Raw genomic sequence first — 23,427 nt, 5'->3', positions numbered from 1 at the left:
CTTTCACATCTATTGAGCCTTCAGCATCACAAAATTGCATGGGTTGTACATTTAATATTGGTCTTGGACTGTTTGTGTGGAAACCAACCCTTGTAAACTTCCTTACAATGCATGTATAATTGTATTCATTTCTCTCCTGACTCTGTTAGTTTGTTACTCATCAGACTTGAAAGAACAACATGACGGAAAACCCCCAAAGGACTTACCTTATGTGAATGGATGGATAGAATATGGACCACTGGGCCGGCAGAGAAACTGACCATGAAATCCAGGCAGTTGCTGAGAGTAACTAATGCAGACATATTTGGGGCCATTTGGTATCACTGTATTCATTTCACAGTAAAACTTAACTTCCCATATAAACCCCTAGAAAACACAAGGAAGCCTTAGAGGGGTCTCTTGCAACAGTGAATAGCAAGAAGAAATTTTATAACAGTCGTCTGCCTTAGTTTTATAATGGTGTTTTCCCCCCTGTGTATTGTTCCCGCTGAATGTTGCAGATGCAATAAAGCAATTTAAAGCATTTTAAAAGAAAGGCATCTAGAGGATCACAGGAGTCCCACTCCTGCTTTAGCCAAAGGTAAGCAGAGAGAGAGATATAGACTGGCCGGTCTGTAGCACAGAGAGGAAGGGTCTGAATACATTCGACACCCAGCTACTGATGGTGGCATAAAGACAACAGGATGGCAATCCAGGTTCTAACCTTTTGCACATAGAGTGATTCTCAGGTCCAACCCCAGGCAGCTCTTTGGTTGGCTCTGACAGCCACACAAAGGGATTTTCTTTCCCACATGGACTCTGTCTGGAAGTCTACAGCACTGACTTTGGATTACAGATACTCAGGGGGCTGATGCTGGGGGATGGCAGTAAGGCATTGGAGGAGATGTGTCCATTACCAATGGACATTGCAATGTCCTAATCTCCATTACAAAGTCCAGTAATAAACACTTGCTAAAATCCACCAGTGAGAACCAGAACTGGGAGACCACTGCAAGGCAGAAAATGGAGGAACCAGGCCACAAGTTAAGAGGGACACTAAGTTCTCACTCTAGGCCAGCATTGGCAACGGCAGTCAGAACCACTGGGCCTTGTCTCTGGGAATCTGCAAGGGATCTTTGGAGCTGCTCTTGCCAAGGGAGCAACCTAGACTCTACAAGCCATCGCCAACCCTTAGATTTTCTGAACCTGAGAGGGCTCTCTCAGCCACAGTCAGGTTCATAGAATCATAGAGTTGGAAGAGACCACAAGGGCCATCCAGTCCAACCCCCTGCCATGCAGGAAATCTCAAATCAAAGCATCCCCAACAGACAGCCATCCAGTTGGGCTGCCTTTGCTTTCTTACTGCTAAGCAAAGGGCACTGCCTGCTGGCTGACTGCATTATTAACCCTCCTTAGGCCAAAGTGGCCCAGCAGAAAGAGTCTCCCTTGTCTGGAATCAGCAGACAACCCGGGCTTCCTTATTCCATAGCGAGGACCGCTCTCTTGTGGCTGATCTGTCACATTACAGTTCCTGGTCATTGTTGCAGGGATGAGTTTGACTGCCACACTCCTGACGAAAGCCCACTGGCTGCCCAGATAACCAGCCTTTGGGGAGGGACTTTTTCAGTAGGGAGGCACTACAGAAGGGGTGCCCTTACCTTCTTTCTGTCTCTTCATTAGCTCCTCCAAATCAGGCTCCCGGGGCAAGGCCCAGTTGCGGCAAGGGCAGCAAGCAGGCAGGCCAATGGCTTCCTTGGCAGAAGGGACCGCAAACCCCCATCCAAGGTCCTGGCCCAGGCTTCTGTTTTATTCATCAATATGACCTTTCCCATCAAGTAGCAGAAAAGTCCTATATTGTCTGAAAAGCTGAACTGTAGCAGTGCTTCCATTATTCCTAAGCAAAGGGCGCCATCTGGTGGGTCATCGCCAAAAGGCAGTTTCCATCTCTGCTTGCTAGTGAGCCCATGGACTTGAGTCCTGTACGCTTGCAATAAAAGCACACTCCTTCTCTCTCCCCATCCCTGGAAAACCAGGTTGGGGAAGAGACATTTCCAGAAAGGAGAGATGCTCTTAACCTCCCTACACGTAGACACCAGCTTGCCGCTGCTTCAGTCAAAACTGTTGCTCCCTCCCAATCAGGATGACCTGAAGCCTCAGTTGCTAGAAGCACAAGGTGGCAGCATATCCAATGGCTTCGGTTTGGAAATGGGCAGTGACTCAATTCTGGGTTTTATTCCCCTTTTCTTCTTCAAGGGGCCATCCAAGGTGCTCAACCATAAGCTCCTCAGAGGTCTGGCTGTCGATTCCTGGGGAAACAAGGCAGAATGGTTGTGCGACAAGTGGTGCGGTACTCAGATCAAAAACATACTCAGGTCCAAGAACACCTGGAGAGCTCTATGAGCCTCACCTCTTAAGTCTCAGCCATGGGAGGCCCATTGAATCCATGCGCTTGCTCTACATGATGAAACTTTTCAACTTTTGTTCCATGGGTCCACTTGCGACCAGCAATAGCCTGCAACCCCTGTCAGCTCCCCTCCTGGCTCACCCCCAACACCCGCCTCTTCCACACCACGAACCTCACAGCCCCGCCATTCTCCTAGCCTGTGGGCACACGTGCCATCACCCAGGGCAGAGTTCACCAGAGTTTTTTACTAGAAAGCCACAGGGATGTTGCCCTTTGCAATAAATACACGGGTTTGGGGTTACAGTTTGGGCACTCAGTCTCTAAAACATTCGCCATCACTGTCCTAGCCACTACACTTAGGGCAGGGGTAGGCAACCTGCGGCCCGTGGGCCAGATGCGGCCCGGCGAGGCCTTGGGACTGGCCCCAGCCCGGTCCTGCCACCGATTGCCGCTGGGGGGGCATTGTCTATAGAAGCCTCAGAAACAGCATTTTTATTAACATTTTTTAAAAATCAGCAAATTTTTTTGCGTGTCCTCCATTTTTTTAAAAAAAGTCTTCCATTTGAAAATTTTGTCCTACATTTGTCCTGGTTTATTTATATATTTAATTTTTTAAAAAAATTAATTATTTATTTTTTGGCTTCAGCCCCCCAGTTGTCTTGAGGGACAGCAACCCGGCCCCCGGCTCAAAAAGGTTGCCTACCCGACTTAGGGCTTTCTTTCAGCAGTGCAAATACAGTATTTGGCTGCCCTTCTGGCCTTAATGACGGGCAAGGGCTGCACTCTGGTGGCTGATCCCCCACAATGCAACTTATGGCACTCTCCTCTTTGCCCCAGAGAACCTACTTTGGGGTAGGTTTCCCCAAATGGTTCAGTGGGGGATAATAGACCCTTACATTTTTTTTTCCTCTCTCAGCTTGCTCCTCCTTCAGCCCACAACCATGGCAGGGCATAGTCCAGTTTGATGGAAAGACCTAAGAAGGCATTCCTGCTGCCAGTAGCATCCAGTAGCTTCCATTTCAGAGCGGATGGTGGATCCTCTGCAAGTGTTCATTCCTAGGGAAAAGAAGAAATGCTGCATGTAGTCGCAGTGTTGTTGGGTGTGAATCACAACCATACTCGGGGTCACTTCTACAATCAAGGAGGGGAAAGCAGGTCATTTCTAAAGGAGTCAGGGTTTGGTTTTCTCACTAAAAGCTCCCTTGCACAAACATGGCAAAAACCCTTTGTCTAGAAATCAGCAGGGCTGGCTTCCATATTCCTAAACAAATACCGCCCCCTTGTGGTTCCACCACCACTTTACAGGGTCTGGCCGCTCTTGCAAACTGGGTCCCCCCCCCCCCAAAAAAAAGGAGCTGGAAAGGCAAATTGGAGGAAAGACACTGCATATAAAGAAGTACCAGGGAGATGTGGCAGCTTTGCCCTCTCTCTGGTTGCTGCCTCTTCACCTCCCCCCAACTCATTTTCAAGAGCACTGCCTCTCTTTCTAGGACAACAAGGAGGAATCCCCATTGCCAATGGTGCCCAATGGTTTCTGTTTGACAAAGGACGATGAATTCACGTTGGGTTGTATTCCAGACTTGAAGGGAGCCATCCAAAGTGCTGGGGCATGTCCCCAAAATAGGTGCGGCTGTGCATTCTTGGAGGGGGGGTGTCAAAAGAGAAGTGCAATCTGTAGCAACAACGTTGTAAAGGGTGAATGGAGACCATATGCAGGGTTGGTCCTGCAGTCACGCCGAGATGGAAAAAATCTTTTTCAAAGGATGCAAGGTTCCGCTTGATCGCTAAAATGTCCCCAACCAGCAGCACAGAAAGACTCGTTTGTCTGGAAATCAGCAGCAGCAGCAGCCCCTGGCTTATCCCTAAGCAGAAAGCGCCACCTTGTGGCTCAATCACCACATGGCAGTCTCCCAGCCATTCTTGCCAGGGAGCAGTAGGCCTGAAGTCATTGGCATTGACTACACAAAAACCCACTAGTCCCCCCCCTCATTTCCAGAAAACCTGTTTTGGGGAAGTGGGTTTCCATAGGGGCCCTTCAAGGTCCTCTCCCTCAATTTTCTACTTCTTCAGTCAAACTGGTCGCATCCTCCCACTCAATTCTGAGTTGGTGGCTCCCATTCTCTTGGGGCTGTCAATCTGCTCTGGATGTTAATAATAAAAACAACAATAACAACAATAATAATACAATTTATTTACACCCCATCTCTACAATGAGACCGAGGCAGCTTACGACATTAAAATATAAATACAATACAATAAAATCTCCCACAAACCCATCCACCATCAACCCAAAATTAGTAACAGTAACTATAATAAACAATACAATGAACACTGTTGAAACAAAGCAAACAGGGGAGTCAATGGGAGCGACTGAGGCATTAATGTGGGAAGGCCAGTCGGAAGAGATCTGTCCTGACCGCTTTTTTAAAGACGTCCAGATTAGTAATAGACCAGCTCTCCTCTGGCAAGCTACTCTGAATTTGGAAAGACTTGCCCAAAGTGTGCTGAGCCCCTTTTTCTTGTTGTTAGTTTCAACTATAGGAGACCCATCCACTTAGTAAGTGTGAGTCAATATGGAGGTAAAGCCCATTCATTCCATTTCTCCAGTCTGGTTGAGAGTAACAATGAAGGATGTGGCCTTCCAGTAGTTGGGCTTTCCTTCATGTTTTTATCAACACATAACACCACCACCAGCAAGAACAGGCAAGTCCCCCAGAAGTTGTTGGGCTACAGTTTCCACCAACCATCACCACTGTTTCTGCTGCCTAGGGCTGCTGGGGGTTGCAGTCCAAAAACATCTGCAGCCTCTTCGTTCCTGCTGCTCAGCAACAAAACATAGGCCTCTGTATCTTTCTATCCTTTCCTGGAATCTGCATCCAATGCTAATTAACATCCCAGTCCATGCATTTCCCCAACCTAGCAGAGGTTCATAGGCCTTCTCAAAGTCTGGAAGTTTCTTTGAGCGACTCAAAGCTTTTGCTGCCTTTCAGCCCTTGTTCTTAAGGAGAAAGCGCCACCTCATGGCTCAGTCTCTACACTGCAATTCCTAGCTGCTGTTGTTTGAATGGATTTCCATCACAGGCATAGGATACTACCCCACTGACACCTCCCTGACTGGAAAGTACTGAACCTATTTAGGTACTGATCCTGGAGTGGCTTCACCACTCCGCTAACATGGAAGCCATGCGTTCTGGACCTATGAACAGGGTTCAACACCATGATTATGCCAGCCACAGATGCTGGCGAAACATCAGGAATCAACTCTTCTAGAACGTGGTCACAGAGCCCAAAAGACTCACAAAAAACCATGACTACTTTCGTCAAAGTCAGGCATGAAGGTGGAGGGATGGCCGCAATGACGCGGGAGCCACCACCTGCCACTGCCAAGGGTCCAACTCAGAAGGGGGTCACTGGAGCCAGACCCCTCCCTCAGGAGCATCAATGGGGTTTTCATCCAAACTGTAAAGCAGCTGTGCAAGGTATTCAACTGCACCCCCCAAAATAAGTGCATTTGTTCATGGGGGGGGGGGTCAAAAGAAAAGCGCTCCCTGCAACCACAAAGGTGTAGTTTGTGAATCAGGGTCATCCCTGTTAGATGGAAGGTGGGTATTTGAAAAGGACCCAGGCTCCTGTGTTGTCACTAAAACGCCCACTGCCCAAGCCAACACCATACACACACTCTCTTGTCTGGCCAGCCAGACTACTGGCATTATCATCATTAAGGAAAATGTGCCACCTGGTGGCTGATTTGGTGCACTGCCATTCCTAACCATTGTTGCTAGTGAGCATTTGGGGCTGAAGCCCACTGCATCCCCCCCCCCCAATTGCTAGAAAACCATCTCTGAGAAGGCAGATGTCCCCTAGAGAGGTCCTGGGGTAGCTCAGCCCTTCCCCAGTCTTTCTCAGCCCCCTTCTTCAGTCCAAACCATTGTCATTGCCAATCTTTTCCAGGCCTGCTGGCTTCCATGCTGGAGGTCAGTTTGTTCCCTTGGGATTTCAGTTTCGATTTTCAAGGAGCGCTACAAGGTGCTGAAGCTATTTTTTGGGGGGGGGGGAGTGGTTTCAGCATTGTGGGAAATAATAATAATAATGTATTTACATCTCGCCTCTCCCTACAGATCGAGGGAGAAGCAGGATATATTTAAATGCCTTTAAATATTCTGCAGTGAACCCTGGAGCAGCTTCACCGCTCCACTAACATGGAAGCCAGGAGCTGCTATTATATTTTGCTCCGGGACTAAAGTGGTGTGGTGCTGTTTTTAAAAGCCAAGATTGGGCTTTATTCCAATTGAAGGACTATATTCCTTAAGGGAACAATCCAAAGTGCCGAGTTATCTCTAACTAGATAGACAGATAAATATTATTACAGTCACAGACCAGTAAAATTATCCCAATCAATATCCCAAAATCTTGATGATGACGAAATAATCTCCCCACAAGTTGGATCTGTTCGTTCCAGGGGCGAGTATATGTGAAAGAGAAGTGCTGCCTTTGGGAATGAGATCAAAAAGCCCCTCAGGGCTGGTTTCTGCTATGAAGGATCTTCTCTCTCTCCCTTACAGCACTGGGCTCTTCTGCCTGGAAAACAGCAGCAGCAGCGGCAAGGCCTGCCCTATCCGCGAGCCAAGGGCGCCCCCTTGTGGCTCCTGGGCCACACTGCTGCTCCCAACTCTTGTTGCGGCAGAGCATTGCGTGAGAGACGTGAGGCAGCCTCCCTGGCTCCTTCCCCCACCGGATTCCTGGGAAGATTTCTACCAGAGAGCAAATGGAGCAGACCGGCCTTTGGCTGTCCACCCCTCCCCCCTTCTCCTGCTGCTGCTGCTGCTTCAGGCCAACCCAAAGAGGCTGCTGGGATCCGAGTTTCTGCAAGAATGGGAAGGCATCCCCTTTGGCAGTGGTGATCAGGAGCCTTCCATTGGAAAGGGACAGTGGTCTGGATTGTATTTGATCTGGCAAAGAAGCTCCCCAAGGTACTGGACCCTACCCCCCCCCCCAGATAACTGTTCCTGGGGCAGAAGAGGAGGAGGGGGCGATGCATTACTGCTGCCTGGGAGGACGATGGGGCTGGAGGCATACTCGGGGTTGGCTCTCCAGCTAGGCAGAGGGAGGCAGCTTACTCAAGGAGGCAGGCTTCCTTTTAAAATATACACACACACACACACACACACACACAGGCAATGTTCTGTCCTTCAAACCAACCCCCCCCCAAAAATCGCTTGCCTGGAAATCAGGAAGACTGACTTGGTTATTTGTAAACCAAGGGCGCCGCCTTGTGGCTCACCCGTCGCACTGCAGGTATCTGAGGACAGAGGCAGGCAAAACAAAAGCCACAGAGATCCCCCCTCCCTCTGGAGAGCCAGGTTTGGGGGGAAAGGTTCCATAGAGGCAGCTATAGGAGAGGAGGAGGTAGCTTTAACCCTTGGCAATCTGCTGCTGCTGCTGCTGCTTCAGCCCCAAGCACTCCCTCTTCCCAGCCAGGAGCAGGGCTGGTGGCTCCCATGCTTGTGGGGCCACAAACATGCTCCAGATTTTAACCTAAGTGTTAAAGGAGCTCTCTCAGATGCTAAGCTGCTCTGGGTCTAGGGTTCAGCACCATGGATATCTTTTCCTATTTGGGCTAAAACCTGGAACAGAGCACCCGCCCCACTGACACGGAAACCGTCAGGCCCCATTGCAGAGAGAATGGTGCAACCACCATTTGCAAGAGAAAAGCAGCCAACAGGGACCTGTGTTTTGGGACATTGCACAAGGACACATCCAGCACCTCTGTAGGTCAAGCGACATGGAGATTGCCAGGCAAAGCCCAGAAACAGATCCACCTCACTCCAGCCATGTTGGCCCCCGACTAGCCAGTGGGCTGCCCTGAGAAAGCTCCACTGCCTTCTCTCCAACCGGCCACATTCACCTCCCCAGTCCTTTCTGCTCCACCAGCTTTAAATACTATTCTTAGCCCTCAGGTGCCCAGGCAGAGTCCACCCAAGAGTCCTGTTTTATGATACCCCAGGCCTGCCATATTCGTTTTCATGGTAGGGCTGGCCCTTGGCTTAGGACAAACTAGAGGGGATGAGCATCATCCCTAGATTGCCCTCTGCTAGCCATCAGGGCAATGCAAGCCTTGCCCAAGTCCGTATATTCACACCATCAGGACTTTGGAAATGTGATTTGCTTGGACTGGGGAGATTTGGGGGAGCTGTAGTCCAAACAAGTCGTGTTCCCAAGCGCAGCCATTTCTACCCTTTGCTCTTCTTCCTGACATATCCCTGCCTCAGATTATGAGGGACATGGTGCAAGGGCATCCAATGCCAAAAAGCCTCCCAAAAACACACACAATGATGGGCAGGCTTGCTTCCACCTCTCCCCTTCAAGTCAGACTCCTGACAAGCAAAGCCCAGGCAGCATGCACCCATGTTATTATCTTCCTTTCTGAGTCCCTGGTGCTTTCTCTGCTTTTATCTCCCAACTCCTAAATCTGCAGACTGAAGACACAATCTTGCCAAGAAAGGAAGAATAGCTTGGAGGTTAAAAGAAAGCCAGAGAAACAATGGATTGAAAGGGGGCTCTTCTTGCCTCCTTGCAAACCTGACCAAGCTGGGGGTCATATGAACCCTTTGTTAGAGCAGCTCCAATGGCTGCCAGTCTGTTTCCAGACACATTCAAAGTGGCTTATCTGACTATCGGAAAGACTCTCTCTCTCCATGAGCCTGCCCAGGCCCTCTGATCTTCCCTTCTCTCAGCCCCACAGACATAAGCGGTGAGGAAGCAGAGCTCCACCGCAACAAACTACAATTCTCAAAATCCCCATGATAGTGCTGTCAAACCAGATTATCTCTGGAGTGTGGGCGCAGCCATAGGCAACTGCTCTACTGGTAGCAGCCTCTAGGCCAGGGTGCCAGAGTCCCTTTTGCTGCTGCGGAATGGAACAGAAGCCTGCCATGAGTTCATCCAGCCAGAACCTGGAAGGTGGGAACAAACATACATCTGGCCGCACTGAAAATGGACAGAGGGACACGATTGGCTGAAAAGCAGCTGCAGTGGGAGGGCCCAAATGTTGTGCGCACTTGAAAGGACAATGGGTGACAAGACTGGCAACAATGATGTGTCAATATACAACCCAGCAGTCCTTATTTCTGGATTCTTCTCTCCGGGAAACCAGTGTTCTGTTTTCTCTTCTACTGCCTCTCTTCCCAAAAAGTTAGGATAAATCCGGACATTGTTCTGTTTTGCATCCTGTACATCTTTTCCCATTTCTTACAGAGAATATACATATTCCCCACTCGAATTATTACAGTGTTCTGTTTCTTCACTTTTGTTGCAAGGGAAAATTGATAACAAACCATGCTGAGCTTGTTTGGTTCCAGAGCTTTTGAAACCCCCGTGCTTTTCGGGCATTTTTAGAAACTTTGCTCTGGAACTAGCAAGGGTTGGCAGAAGGTTGAATTAGAGCTATGGATAGATCTCTGGGGGATTTGCATTGAGCAGCAAGGGCTTCTGATTCCCTGCAGTAGTGGCAAAAAGTCAGAAAGAAAGACAGATACACACAGAATTAAGCCTTACTTCTGCTCCTGAAAAGAAAAGAAACTGCAGATAACCAGATATGGACTTCTGTGTCAATGAAATAGGAACGCTCTTTGACTCTGCTACTCCAATCAATTCCCAGGCTTGTGAATTCTGTAGTGATGGGTGCTTCCAGATGATAGTTTTGTAGTGCAAAAGCCCTGGTTCCTTTACCGCACTTTATGTAGCATCTAAATGTCATCATCATACATTTGTAACCCTCCTGTGCCTTGTCCTTCTTTTAACCAGGCTTCGGTTGCTGGATCTTGGGGTTCTTTTGTCTTCCCAACCTTGACTGAAATACCTGTTTTATTTATTTTCCCAGCAGGATTCCTGTGCTTTTAAAAAACACATGTTTGGAGGAAGTTTTGACCAGCCAGATTTGCCGGCTTCAGCCATTTTGTAAAAGTCACTTGGGTAGAATCACTCCGGGTTTATTTTGCTGCTGGTGGCGACGTGTTCTTTCCAAGGGCTAAAGCAATCGATACAGCCTTATCAGACCCAGCTCAGTTCTGGAACTCAAAGTACAAGGCCCACCATAGTCCAACAGCTGGAACAAACCACTTAAGTTCTTGGAAATGCGGGTGAACCTATTTGCTTTTCAAACCAAATGTTTACAAGGTCATAAAAACTAAATACTGAAGGTTCCAGTATACTAAAGCTCTGAGTCACTGGCAAGCAGCGTGGCGAGAAGTCTCCCATCCCCTAAATGGGGAAATTGTCTGGGCAGAGAATGTCAGCCATTGCCATTAATGGCCAGGTCCAAAAGGTTGTGCATCACTTCCCCTGCTGTGCATGTGTCACAGGCACGTATACTGATGTTTTGAGTGTGATGGTTCCATTCCTGATAGGGAGGTCAAAGGGATGAGAAGTCAAATGATGCAAGAGTGTTACAGGAATCTTCCGTTTATGATAAGCAGAATCCATTGCAAAAGCCCAGAGCATTTTCAAAGGCAATGTGTTATCTTGATGGAATGCATGCTGGTTTTTAGTCATCTTAGGTGCCCTTAAGCACAGGGCATGCTTTGGCTCTGGCAAGCAACAGACAGATTAAGAAACTGAGCCTCCTAGTTGCTCTTCATAAATTGACTCCAGCACTTCTTATCTCTTTTTACCCTATCTTTTGCTAGAGGGAGACGCCAGTCAAGGACAGTGTTACATGGTTCAGGCAATGGAAGCAATGGCCTGGACGCCACTGGCTAGTCCCATATAGAACAGACCCAGTGAATCCACTGTTGAATGGTGAATCAACACATAGGTAAATCTCACTCACTGAATGGGTCTAACTCCAACTGAGACGAACGATAGGATTGAGGCCAACATCTCTCTTTGCTCTAATATCTTTCGGGCCTTCCTCTTGGTCCTTCTGGATTTATCAGCATTTCACAACATTGGAATCCTGTGCCATTGCCATCTCTCTCACACAGTCCTTGCTCACAAGGACAGCCATGCCATTAGGCACTGCGAAGAAACCACTTAGGCAGCAGATGTTCTTTCTTTCTTTTCTTGTAAAACATGCATCCTTCCCTACGTCACAAGATCTCAAAGGAATTTAGTTTTAAAAACATTTTGAACAAGTTTTAAAAAAATCTTTTAGGCAAAATCATGAGGAGCTGCCAGTCCCCAGGCTTAGACAAAAAGCTGTACTTTAAACTGGCACAGGAATGAAATCAGGCATCCAAGACATTGCACAAGTCGGGCAGCACAGTAGAGAAGGTTCTCCTTCATTCTCCCAGATGTCTATATGGTATGCTGCTTCCAGAGGTGGGAAACAGGATACCGCACCAACAGATCTTCATGGACAGACAGGTGTGTGTGTGTGTGTGTGTGTGAATGAGTGTGTGAAGCACTCACACAAATGCCTAGGTCTCAAAAAGTTTCACACTTTGAAAATCTATTTTCCTGCTTTAATCTCGGTTTAAAAGCTGCATGTGATAAAGTATATAGTGAAATAATAATAGTGAAAAATAGAGAGATGGCAAAGGAGAAGAGTAGCTACATTGGTTGAGTCCCATGGAAACGGTTCTCTTTCCCCACACAGTGTTGTCCTCTGCTTTTTGCACTGCAGTTCTTGTAGCATTGGCATTAGGTTAGGGATCCAGGACAGGATGGAACAATCTTCGTTTCAGTACTGAAGAAGCACATTCAGAGTGGTGGCTGCAACTTACATTGTGCAGTTTTTTCCTCCTTTCATTCTGGTCTTCAGCTGCTTTTGAAACAGTTGATACAATGAACAACGCTTCCCAAACTACTGGATGAAATTTCCCAAGTATCACTTTAGGGCTATGAAACACCAGTCAGATGGAAAGGTGGGATTCAGCTACTTCTCTATAGTACCCTCTGAGCTGTGTGAGCCATGTGAATCGCATTCGCTTTCCTACACAATGCCAGACTCGGTTTTTCAAAATGAAGTCCCTGCTCTAATAGTATTCTCAGGCTGGAAGTGAAAGACTGTAGAGAAAGGTTACAATTACACCACTGAAAAAAACCAAGCAAAAGGGAAGTTGCAGCTACATGTGAATATTGTAGCAATAAGCTAGCTCTTGGTACAAAAACCACAGTAGGATACTCTTAGGGCCCAAAATCTAATTCACACGAAGCAGCACTGCTGGTAAAAACAGTAAATCACCAATCAAGTACCTGGTCTCTATACTGTCGTTGCAATACCATAAAGCCCAATGCACATATATTACCAAACTTCTTCAACTTTACACCATGAAAGATACTCGCTGTACACTAGGACAACCAGGTTTCAGGGCAAAGTTATGAAGACAATTCATAGCACCACATTACTGCTCCTGTACAGAGAATTCAATGCTCAGGAGCATTTCTTAAGTGTTCTGGAAGGTCTCTCAGATAAAAAAGAGAAAGGTTCATAGGAATTCTGCACTAGCTGTATTCCACCAAGGCGCCATGAAAACATGACCAAGTATTATTCATTCCAAGAAATGAATACCACTGAATAGGGGGTGGCATTACTAGTACGAGGTGATGATATTTTACTATGTTCTCTCAAAGATGAAGCGTTCCACCTTGTATCAAAAGGCCCATCTTTGTAGCCAAACAAAACATATTTTCAATATACACCGTTCTTCATTTCTCCTAAACCAGACGGGTTCAGCCTGCTTCTAGAGAGAACTAGAAAACTGTTCCACTCCCACTTTCTAACAAAAGCACACCGTAGCCATGTTATGCAGCCGTCTCCTTGCCATAAAACAAAGAGACCTTGGGAGAAAACGCTGGTGAGAGGAGGAGGAGGAAGAGGGAGAGCGAGGGAGTGAGTCAGCAGCAAGGCGGAGAAATGCAGCAAGCACATGGAGGAACACCACGCCTCCTTTCAAGAACAAAAAACCACAGCCGCCATTTCGTGAAACCCTTTCCTACGGAAAAGGCAGTAGTATCTTTCCACAAAATGGCGGTGGAGGGAGGGAGGGAACGCTGGAAGGAGGAGTTAGAGCTAGAAGGGGCAGGGCAGGGGAGGAGGCTGCAGCTGATTGGCCGATGAGGAAGAAGGCCACTCCCACTTGGGTGCTGAAGGAGCGCCAGCCCTTCATTTCGGCTCAGAGAGTCCAGAGTGCACAATGCTCTCTGCAGGCATAGTGTGGCATGCAAACTGCCCAAAAGCAATTTGAAGTGATGTGTCCACTACTCCTTTCTGGCTCAATACTGCGATTGGGTCCATAAAGATGTGTGTAAAAGCTTTCACCATTTATTCCTCTCTTCAGACCCAAGACTTGATTATTACATTATTACTGCAAACATTGTCCCAAGTGTCTCATAGTCTTTGTAATAGGAGTTTAAGAACCCAAACACAGAGAGAGGTTGGTGCAAAGGGGAGACCAGTTCTGAGGACTCTGAAAGTCTGAGACATGGGGATGAGAAGAATGCTTGGCCACTTCCCCTGAGCGTCATGGAAGAGAGTTTCGCTTACAATACAGGGCCGCCTTTTCCTTTCAAAACTCCAATCCTTGCTGTGGCATAGTTGTGAGGCTGTGGATTCTGGAATGCATTGAACAGTCTCTCTTTCGCTTCTGAAGAAACAAAGCATGTTAACAGTTGTGACTCAAATCTACATCACATGGACTGACGACTCTGTAATGCTTTCCTCTTTTTTTTTCCTTCTCAGGATTTTCCCAGGTTTCAAATTAATTTTTCTTGAAAAATGTTTTAAAATTGCTGCAGGATATTTCACAAATACTGCTTTGAGCATACTAAAAACTAGTCAGATTGGGTAGGGAGAGCTTGGCTACTTCTTGTGAGACTGTGTGAGATGTAGTCTTCAACAACACACGGTTGCCCTCTCTGTTCAAAACAGCAATCCGTCCTCTGTTTTTATCCTGTGGGCAGCGTGTGCCCCTATACAAACAAAATAATTTCTCCATGGAAGGAAAAGAAGAACAGTTTGAAAGATCTGCTAAAATTAGAAGACACATGAAACTGTGAAAATGCAATAATGGCATATTCCAAATGCCAAGGCTTAGCAGCAAGGAAGAGTTTATTGGTATCTGTACAGTTCAGATAAGCATGAGGGTGAACCGCTTGCAAAGAACCTTTTACGGAAAGAGAAGAGTCCAGAGATGGTGAAGGGAGAGCTCATCCAACTCGCTGCAGCACCATGGAAGCCACATTCTTGTTCCAACACAGTGCTAGTCTTTCTTTTTCTTTTCCTTAGTGCTCTGGAAGCTCACCCAGGTGAAGGGGAAGGAGAAAGACCCACACATATTTTTCTTTAGCTTTCACATTATTATTAGACAACTAATTTTCATTCAAAGAAGTAAACATAAAACACATGGCAGGATGGTTTTAGTGCCACAAGGTTAGGAGATGTTATGGTGTTCTCCCAAAGATGAAATGCTCCATTTTGTCTTTACACAGTGTAACAAGTAGTAAAAGGCAGAGGTTTTCTGCCAAACAGAACATCTTTTTGATTTCTGCTAAAGGAGTCTGCCAGCTTCTAGAGACGGCTGATGAGAAAGAGCGGTGCTCCCACGTTTTAGCAAAAGCACCCCCCCCCGCCATGTTACGCAGCCGTCTCCTTCCCATGAGACAAAGGGGCCTTGGGAGAAAATGCTGGCGAAAGGAGGAGCGAGAGCAAGGGAGTGAGTCAGCAACATAGAGGGAGGAAAAAGGAGAGCAGCCATTTCGTGAACCTCTTCCCTATAGAATAGGCTGTAGCATCTTTTCACAAAATGGAGGGGGAGGGAGGGAGGAGTCAGAGCTAGAAGGGGCAGGATGGAGGAGGGAGGCTGCAGCCAATTGGCTGACGAGGAAGGCCACTCCTACTTTCATGCTGAAGAAGCCCTGGCCCTTCATTTCGGCTCAGAGAGTCCAGAGTGCACAAGGCTCCCTCCACGCATAGCATAGCATGCAAACTGTCCATTTTTGCTAACCAAAAGCAGTTCCAAGTGATAGGTCCCAAATCCTTGTATATACTAGAACTAGAACTCACCTTACACAAATTCAGTCTGCTAAATATAATAATAATTCACTACTAATATTGCTCCACCTACGCCATCCGCTTTGCAAATATTGCTTCAATCACCGAGGGATTGGGAGGTCAGTCCAAAGGGAGAAAGCTCTTTCCAAAGACTGAAAAGTAGAGATGGGGAGGGAGGATCTCAGCCACTTCTCTCAAGTCCATGGGAGTACTTTTCCCATACACTGCTCCCCTCCTGTTTGGAAACACCATGTCCTTGGTTCTGGGATGGGCGCCAGACTGGGCACGAAAGAGGGCACAAAACTGTCCCCATTTTATGACCGAAGAAACAAAGCTCGTTCACAGTTGTGGCACTGATCAATATAAGGACAGATATTTATTCATCCTTTTGTATTTTTCTTAAGCTGCATATGAAAAATGCCATGCGAATTAACCATGAAAAATCTTTTCCAGGCTGTTGAATGAAATTTTGCAACTATTTCTTTAGGCGTACTGAAGAGCAGACATATAGAACACTGCAGCCATATTATGCGGTCCTCTCCTTCCCATAAGGCAAAGGGACCTTGAGAGAAAATGCAGGTGAAAGGAGGAGGGAGAGCAAGGAAAGGAATCAGCAGCATAAGGGGAGGGATGCAGCAAGCACATGGAAAAACACCACGCCTCCTTTCCAAAAAAAGACACACAGCAGCCATTTTGTGAAACCCTTTCCCATAGACAAAGCAGATGGATCTTCTCACAAAATGGCGGTGAAGGGAAGGAGGGAGGACTTGGAGCTAGAGGGGGCAGGACAGGGGAGGGAGGCTGCAGCCGATTGGCCAGTGTGCAAGAAGGTCACTCCCACTTGGATGCTGAAGGAGCGCCACAGCTTCATTTCGGCTCAGAGAGCCTAGAGTGCACAATGTTCTCTCCAACCATAGCATAGCATACAAACTGTCCAGTTTTGTTAACCAAAAGCAATTCCAAGTTGCAAGGTCCCAAACGCTATGTGATCTTTACAACTCTGCTCACACAAATACAGTGTTATATTTAAAAGAAATAACTCACTACAAATCCAACATTACCACTGACAATATTACTCTAATTATGCCATCCGCTTTGCAAATATTGCTTTAATCACCGAGGGATTGGAAGGTCAGTCCAAAGGGAGAAAGCGCTTTCCAAAAGACTGAAAAGTAGAGATGGGGAGGGAGGATCTCAGCCACTTCTCTCAAGTCCATGGGAGTACTTTTCCCATACACTGCTCCCCTCCTGTTTGGAAACACCATGTCCTTGGTTCTGGGATGGGCGCCAGACTGGGCACAAAAGAGGGCACAAAACTGACCCCATTTTATGACCGAAGAAACAAAGCTTGTTCACAACTGTGGCAATGATCGCTATCATACAGGTGGACTTTTTTTCCATTCTTAAGCAGCTTACGTAACAGACCATGGGAGTTAAACACGAAAAACTTTTCCAATCTACCAAATGAAATTTTGCAATTATTTCTTTAGGCATACTGAGGAGTAGTCTTATGGCACAATGCTGCCATATTTTGCAGCCGTATCCATCATATAAAGCAAAAGGATCCTAGGAGACAATGCTGGTGGAGGGAGGAGGGAGAATGAGGGAGTGAGTCAGCAGCAAAGGGGGAGGGATGCAGCAAGCACATGGAAGAGCACCACTCCCCCTTGGAAAAAGGTAACACCCAGGCGCCATTTTGTGAACCTCTTTCCTATACAATAGACAGCAGCATCCTTGCACAAAATGGTGGCGGAGGAGGGACAGAATGCAGTAGGGAGGGGTTAGGCCGAAAGTAGGCAGGAGAGGCGAGGGAGGCTGCAGCTGATTGGCCAGTGAGGAAGAAGACCACTCCCACTTTCATGCTGAAGAAGCCCCGGCACTTCATTTCAGCTCAGAGAGCCCAGAGTGCACAATGCTCTCTCTAAGCACAGCGTGGCATGGAAACTGTCCTGTTCTACTAACTAAACACAATTCCAAGCTAAAAGATCCAAACTCCTTCCTAGCTTAATACTGCAATTTGGTTCATAATTATGAAGCATGACACTGCTTCCACCATTTATGCTTCTCAGGCCAGGGATGAAGGATTGCATGGAGCAGTCTTTCACAACTGATGAAACCAAGCATGTTCACAATTGTGACTCAAATTGACATCACACGGACTGATTATTCTTGAACCCTTTCCTTGTCTTCCTAGGAACTATCCAGATTTCAAATGAGTTTCTCATGAAAAATGTTTTTAAATTGCTGCAAGATTTTTCACAAATACTGCTTTCAGCATAATAAAAAGCAGTCAGATAGAGAAGAGCTAGGCTGGTTCTTTTGAATGGCATGTAAGCTGCAATCTTCAACAAGACACTATGTCCCTCTCGAATCATAACTCCACTCCTTCCTCTGGCACTGTTAGCCTGTGAGCAGTGTATGCACATAGACAAAAATGCAATTTCTCCATGGAAGAAAGCGCCACTAAAACTCAGAACCCACTTGAAACTGAATTTCCAGTGCTGCCATAGTCCTCGTCCTGTAGGTTTGTGGCAAACAAGATTTTTTCAATATATGTGTATGCATCAGAACAATAGTGAGGGTGGATTGCATGTAAAGATCCTTTTACAGAAAGAGAAGAGTCCCGAGGAAGAGAGGGGGAAGCTCATCCAGTTTGCTGGTGCACCATGGGAGTCACATTCTCTGTTCAACACAGTGCTGGCCTTTCCTTTTCCTTTTCCAACTTAAGGCGCAGACACATTTCTCAGTGCTTTGGAGGTCACTCAGATGAAGGGAAGGAGAAAGGCCCACACAAATTGTTCTGTAATTTTATTCAAGGAAAGTAAAATTAAAACATTAGCTAACTAATATTCGTTCAAAGAAGCAAATTGGCAGGGTGGCTTTAGTACCACAAAGACATGAGATGATGCTGTTTCTTCAAAGATGTAGTGCCTCATTTTGTCTTTACACAGTGTAACAAGTATTCAAAGAATGACCTTTTCTGCCCAACACAACACTGCTTTCATAAAAGCATTAATTCATTTCTTTTAAAGCTGATTGGGATCAGTTTGTTTCTAGGGAGAGCTGCAAGAGAAAGCTACATAGCCACTTTTTAGCAAAGGCACACCGCAGCCATATTATGCAGCCGTCTCCTTCCCATAAGGCAAAGGGGCCTTGGAAGAAGATGCTGGTGAAAGGAGGAGGGAGAGCGAGGGAGTGAGTCAGCAACATAGAGGGAGGGAGGGATGCAGCAAGCACATGGAAGAGCACCACTCCCCCTTGGAAAAAACACCCAGGCGCCATTTCATGAACCTCTTTCTTATACAAAAGGCAGCAGCATCCTTCCACAAAATGGTGGCGGAGGAGGGACCGCATGCAGTAGGGAGGGGTTAGCCGAAAGTAGGCAGGAGGGGAGGGATGCTGCAGCCAATTGGGCTGACGAGGAGGAAGACACTCCCACTTTCCTGCCGAACAAGCCCTGGCCCTTCATTTCGGCTCAGAGAGCCCAGAGTACACAATGCTCTCTCCAGGCATTGCATGGCATACAAACCGTCCAGTTCTGCTACCCAAAACCAATTCCAAGTGACACGCTCCCAACTTCTATCTATCTTAATACTGCAACTGGGCTCTTAAAGATGATGCATGAAAATGCTTTCACCATTTACTCTTCTCTTCAGACTGATGAACTGATCAGACATCATCCTTGCAGCCACTGTCCCTACTGCTTAACAAGCTTTGTAATAGGAATGTAAAACCCAAACAGGTTGATGCAAGGGAGAGATGTGTTTTCAGAGCATTGAAAAGTAGACAAAGGAGCAGCAAGAGACTCAGCCACTTCGCTCGCACCTACCAAAAGCATTTTGCTTTTCGCACACACTGTTGCCCCTGCTTTTCACACAGACGTCTTAGTTCTGGCAAGGGCATCAGGCCCAGGGTGCAAGACCCCACAGAACAGTCTTTGTTGTAGCACTGAAGGAATAAACCATGTTCATAGTTGTGGATACAATCTACATCATACAGAATCATTGTTCTTTAACTCTTTCCTTTTTTACTTCTCAGGATTTTTCCAGGTTTAAAATTAATTTCTCATGACAAATGTTTTAAAATTGCTCCAAGATATTCCACGAATCCTGCTTTCAACTGAACTGTGCTACTTCTGTTAAGGGCTGTGTGAACAGCAATCTTCAACAAGACACTATTGTCGTCTCTGTTCAAAACTCCACTCCTTCCTCTGGCACTGTGAGCATGTGGGGAGAGTGTGCTCCTCTACAAACCATGGCATTTCTCAAATGAAGAAAGGGAACCATTTGAAAGATCCTCTGAAACTCTGAATTCACATGAATCTATGAATTTCCAAGACTGCCATAGTCCTGCTATAGGTTTGTAGAAAGGAAGACTTTTTTGAATATATGTGAGGATGGACTGCTTGCAAAGAGCCTTTTATGAAAAGAAAAGCATCCAGAGATGGTGAGGGGAGAGCTCATCCAGTGTGCTTCAGCACCATGGGAGTCACATTCCCCATCCAACATAGTGCTGGTCTTTCATTTTCCAGCTCAAGCCCCAGCAGGATTTCTTAGAGCTTTGGAAGGTAAAGGGAAGGAGAAAGGCTCACATGAATTTTTCTGCAGCTTCATTCAATGAAGGCACAAAGAAAACATTAGCTAACAAATATTCATTCAAAGAAGTGAACCCCAACACATGGCAGGATGGTTTTAGAGCCATAAGGATGGGAGATCCTACAGTGTTCTCCCAAAGGCTTCATTTTGTCTGTACACAGTGCAACAATATTAAAAGGCAGTTTTTCTGCCAAACAGAACATCTTTTTAATGAAAGGATTCCTTCGATTCTGCTAAACCCAACAGGTTCAGCCTGCTTCTAGAGAGAACTGGAAGATCGCTTCGCTCCCCCTTTTTAAGAAATGCACACCGCAGCCATATTATGCAGCCGTCTCCGTCCCAGAAAGCAAAGGGACCTTAGGAGAAAATGCCGGTGGAAGGAGGAGGGAGAGTGAGGGGAAAAAAACAGCAGCCATTTCATGAACTTCTTTCCTATAGAAAAGGCAGCAGCATCTGTTCACAAAATGGCAGTGGAGGAAGGGAGGAAACACCGGAGGGAGGGGTTAGACCAAACGCAAGCAGGAGAGGGGAGGGACACTGCAGCCAACAGGCCAATGAAGAAGGAGGCCACTCCCATTTTCATGCTGAAGAAGCCCTGGCCCTTCATTTCAGCTCAGAGAGTCCACAGTGTACATTGCTCTCTCCAGGCATAGCATGGCATGCAAACTGCTCCCTTTCCCGAAACAAAAGCATTCCCAAGCAACAAGTTCCCAAATATTTTCTGGCTTGAGGAACTCGGCTCATAAAGATCTTGCACCAACATTCTTTCATCATTTACCCTTCTCTTCAGACAGAAAAACGGATCAGATGTTATCACTGCAGACATTGTCTCTACTGTGTCATAAGCTTTCTAACAGAGCTTTAAGAACCAAGGCACACAGAGAGGTTGGTGTTAGGGGGAGATGAGTTTTAAGACCTCTGAAAGTCTGAGAGATCCGGAGGAGAAAGCTCAACCACTTCTCCCAAGTCTCATGTAAGCAGTTTTCTTTTGCAACACAGTGATGCTTTTTCCTTCCAAAACTGCAGTCCTTTCTCTGGCATAATTATAACACTCAGAACCCACATGAAAATATAAAGTTGCAGTCCTCATGCTACCGCTTTGTGGCAAGGAAGGTTTTTTAAATATCTGTGTACAGTTCAGGATGAGAAAGAGGGTAGATTGCTTGCAAAGCGCCTTTTACAAAAAGAGAAGGGTGCAGAGATGGAGAGGGAAAAGCTCATGCAGATCACTTGCAGCACCATGGGAGTCACATTCTCTGTCCAACATAGTACTGCACTTTCATTTTCCAACTCAAGCCCTAGCAGCATTTCTGTGCTTAGGGGGAAGGAAAGGAAAACACTGTGTTTTTTTTACTGCCGCTTTACTCCATGGAACCACAATGAAAACACTAGCTAACTATCATTTATTTAGAGAAGTGAACATGAACACATGGGTTGTGTGATATCAGTGCTACTAACCCGAGATAGGGAGGGGAGAGCTCATTCAGTTCAGTGTAGCACCATGGGAGTCACATTCTCTTTCCAATACAGTGCTGGTGTTTCATTTTCCAACTCAAGCCCCAGAAGTATTTCTCAGTGCTTTGGAAGGTCACTCAGATGAAAGACCCACAAGACTTTTTTCTATCTTTGTATTCCATGAAAGCAGGTTGAAAATTAATATTGATTCAAACAAGTAAATACATACAGCTTGGGGGGGGGATATTACAGCCACAAGGCTGAGAGGTCCTATGCTGTTCTTTCAAAGATGAAATGCTCCATTTTGTCTTTACACAGTGTGACAAGCAGCAAAAGGCTGAGCTTTCTTTTTAAACAGGACATCTTCTTAGTAAAGGCATTTCTTCATTTCTGCTAAACCTGACAGGTTCAACCTGCTTCTAGAGAGAACCAGAAGATTGCTCTGCTCCCATTTTCTAACAAAAACACACCACAGCCATGTTATGCAGCTGTCTCCTTCCCATAAGGAAAAGGGCCCTTGGGAGAAAATGCTGGTGAAAGGAGGAGCAAGAGCGAGGGAGTGAGTCAGCAGCAAGGCAGAGGAATGCAGCAAGCACATGGAAGAGTACCACACCCCCTTGGAAAAAGGTAACACCCAGGCACCATTTTGTGAAATCCTTTCCTATACAAAAGATAACAGCAACTTTCCACAAAATGGTGGCGGAGGAGGGACCAAATGCAGTAGGGAGGGGTTAGGTCGAAAGTAGGCAGGAGAGGGGAGGGAGGCTGCAACCGATTGGCCAATGAGGAACAAGGCCACTCCCACTTGGACGCTGAAGAAGCTGCAGCCCTTCATTTCGGCTCAGAGAGTCCACAGCGCACAATGCTCTCTCCAGGCATAGCGTGGCACGAAAACTGTCCAGTTCCACTAACCAAAAGCAATTTCAAGCAAAAAGACCCCAACTCCACTGTCGCTTAAAAGTGCAACTGAGTTCATAACGATGCTGCATGAAAATGCTTTCACCATTCACTCTACTGTCCAGATCCAAGTCCTGATCAGACATTGTTGTCCCTACTGTGTCATAAGCTTTCTAACAGGGCTGTAAGAACCGACACACGGAAAGAGGTTGGTGTGAGGAGGGAGACTGGTCATAAGAACACTGATAATCTTGAGAGATGGGGAAAAGAATGATCAGCCACTTCCCTTAAACCTCATATAAGCAGTTTTCTTTTGCAATACAGCGATACCTTTTCCTTTCAAAACTCTAGTCCTTCCTCTGGCAGAATTGTAAGGCCACGGATTCAGGACCACATGGAACATTCTCCCTTTCAGCATTGATGAAACAAGGCATGCTCACAGTTGTGACTCAAATCTACATCATACTGATAGTTCTTGCCTTGTTTTCGCTATAGGATTTTGCCGGGTTTGCAATGAATTTCCCATGAAAATTGTTTTAAAAGATATTTCACAAACACTGCTTTCAAGCATACTTAAAGCCAATCAGATCAGGAGGAAGGGACAGATGGGCTAGATCTCTGCTCCTACTTTTTAACAAAAGCACACCGCAGCCATATTACATAGCCATCTCCTTCCCATAAGGCAAAGGGGCCTTGGGAGAAAATGCTGGTGGAGGGAGGAGAGAGAGTGAGGAAGTGAGTCAGAAGTAAAGCGGAGGAATGCAGCAAGCACATGGAAGACCACCACTCCTCCTTTCACAAAACAACAACCAAGCAGCCATTTCAAGAACTTCTTTCCTACAAAAAAGGCAGCAGCTTGTCACAAAATGGCAGCGGAGGGAATGAGGGAGGGAGGAAGCACCAGAGGGAGGAGTTAGAGCAAGAGGGGGCAGGATGAGGGAGGGAGGCTGCAGTCAATTGGCCGATGATGAAGAAGGCCACTCCCACTTGAACGCAGAAGGAACCGCAGCCCTTCATTTCGGCTCAGAGAGTCCGCAGTACACAATGCTCTCTCCAGGCATAGCATGGCATACAACCTGCCCAGTTTAGCTAACCAAAAGCACTTC

The 23,427-nt window shown here is 46.6% G+C and overlaps 1 protein-coding gene and 1 long non-coding RNA gene across 7 annotated transcripts in view; one reads left to right on the top strand and one right to left on the bottom strand.

Annotated features, from left to right (window-relative positions):
- Nucleotides 1–7,064, bottom strand: part of SMTN (smoothelin) — a 76,301-nt gene extending 69,237 nt beyond the window's left edge. For 5 of the 6 annotated variants that reach the window (XR_006100893.1, XM_042442007.1, XM_042442008.1 and 2 more), the window contains exons 1-2: nucleotides 3,280–7,064; nucleotides 1,638–2,285 (exon numbers count right to left, since the gene is read on the bottom strand). The gene's annotated coding sequence lies outside the window, so the exon portion shown is untranslated. The remainder of the gene's footprint in view (nucleotides 1–1,637; nucleotides 2,286–3,279) is intronic. The other variant, XM_042442003.1, reaches the window with a different exon arrangement.
- On the top strand, nucleotides 7,065–9,662 carry LOC121916673. Its single transcript, XR_006100895.1, has 2 exons — nucleotides 7,065–7,353; nucleotides 8,859–9,662. It is a non-coding gene; the product is annotated as an uncharacterized LOC121916673 (long non-coding RNA).
- Nucleotides 9,663–23,427: the final 13,765 nt, after the last annotated feature.

The sequence above is a fragment of the Sceloporus undulatus genome, chromosome 10, assembly GCF_019175285.1.
Source record: "Sceloporus undulatus isolate JIND9_A2432 ecotype Alabama chromosome 10, SceUnd_v1.1, whole genome shotgun sequence".
Classification (NCBI taxonomy): Eukaryota; Metazoa; Chordata; class Lepidosauria; order Squamata; family Phrynosomatidae; genus Sceloporus; species Sceloporus undulatus.
This window is presented reverse-complemented; position numbering and strand designations above follow the sequence as displayed.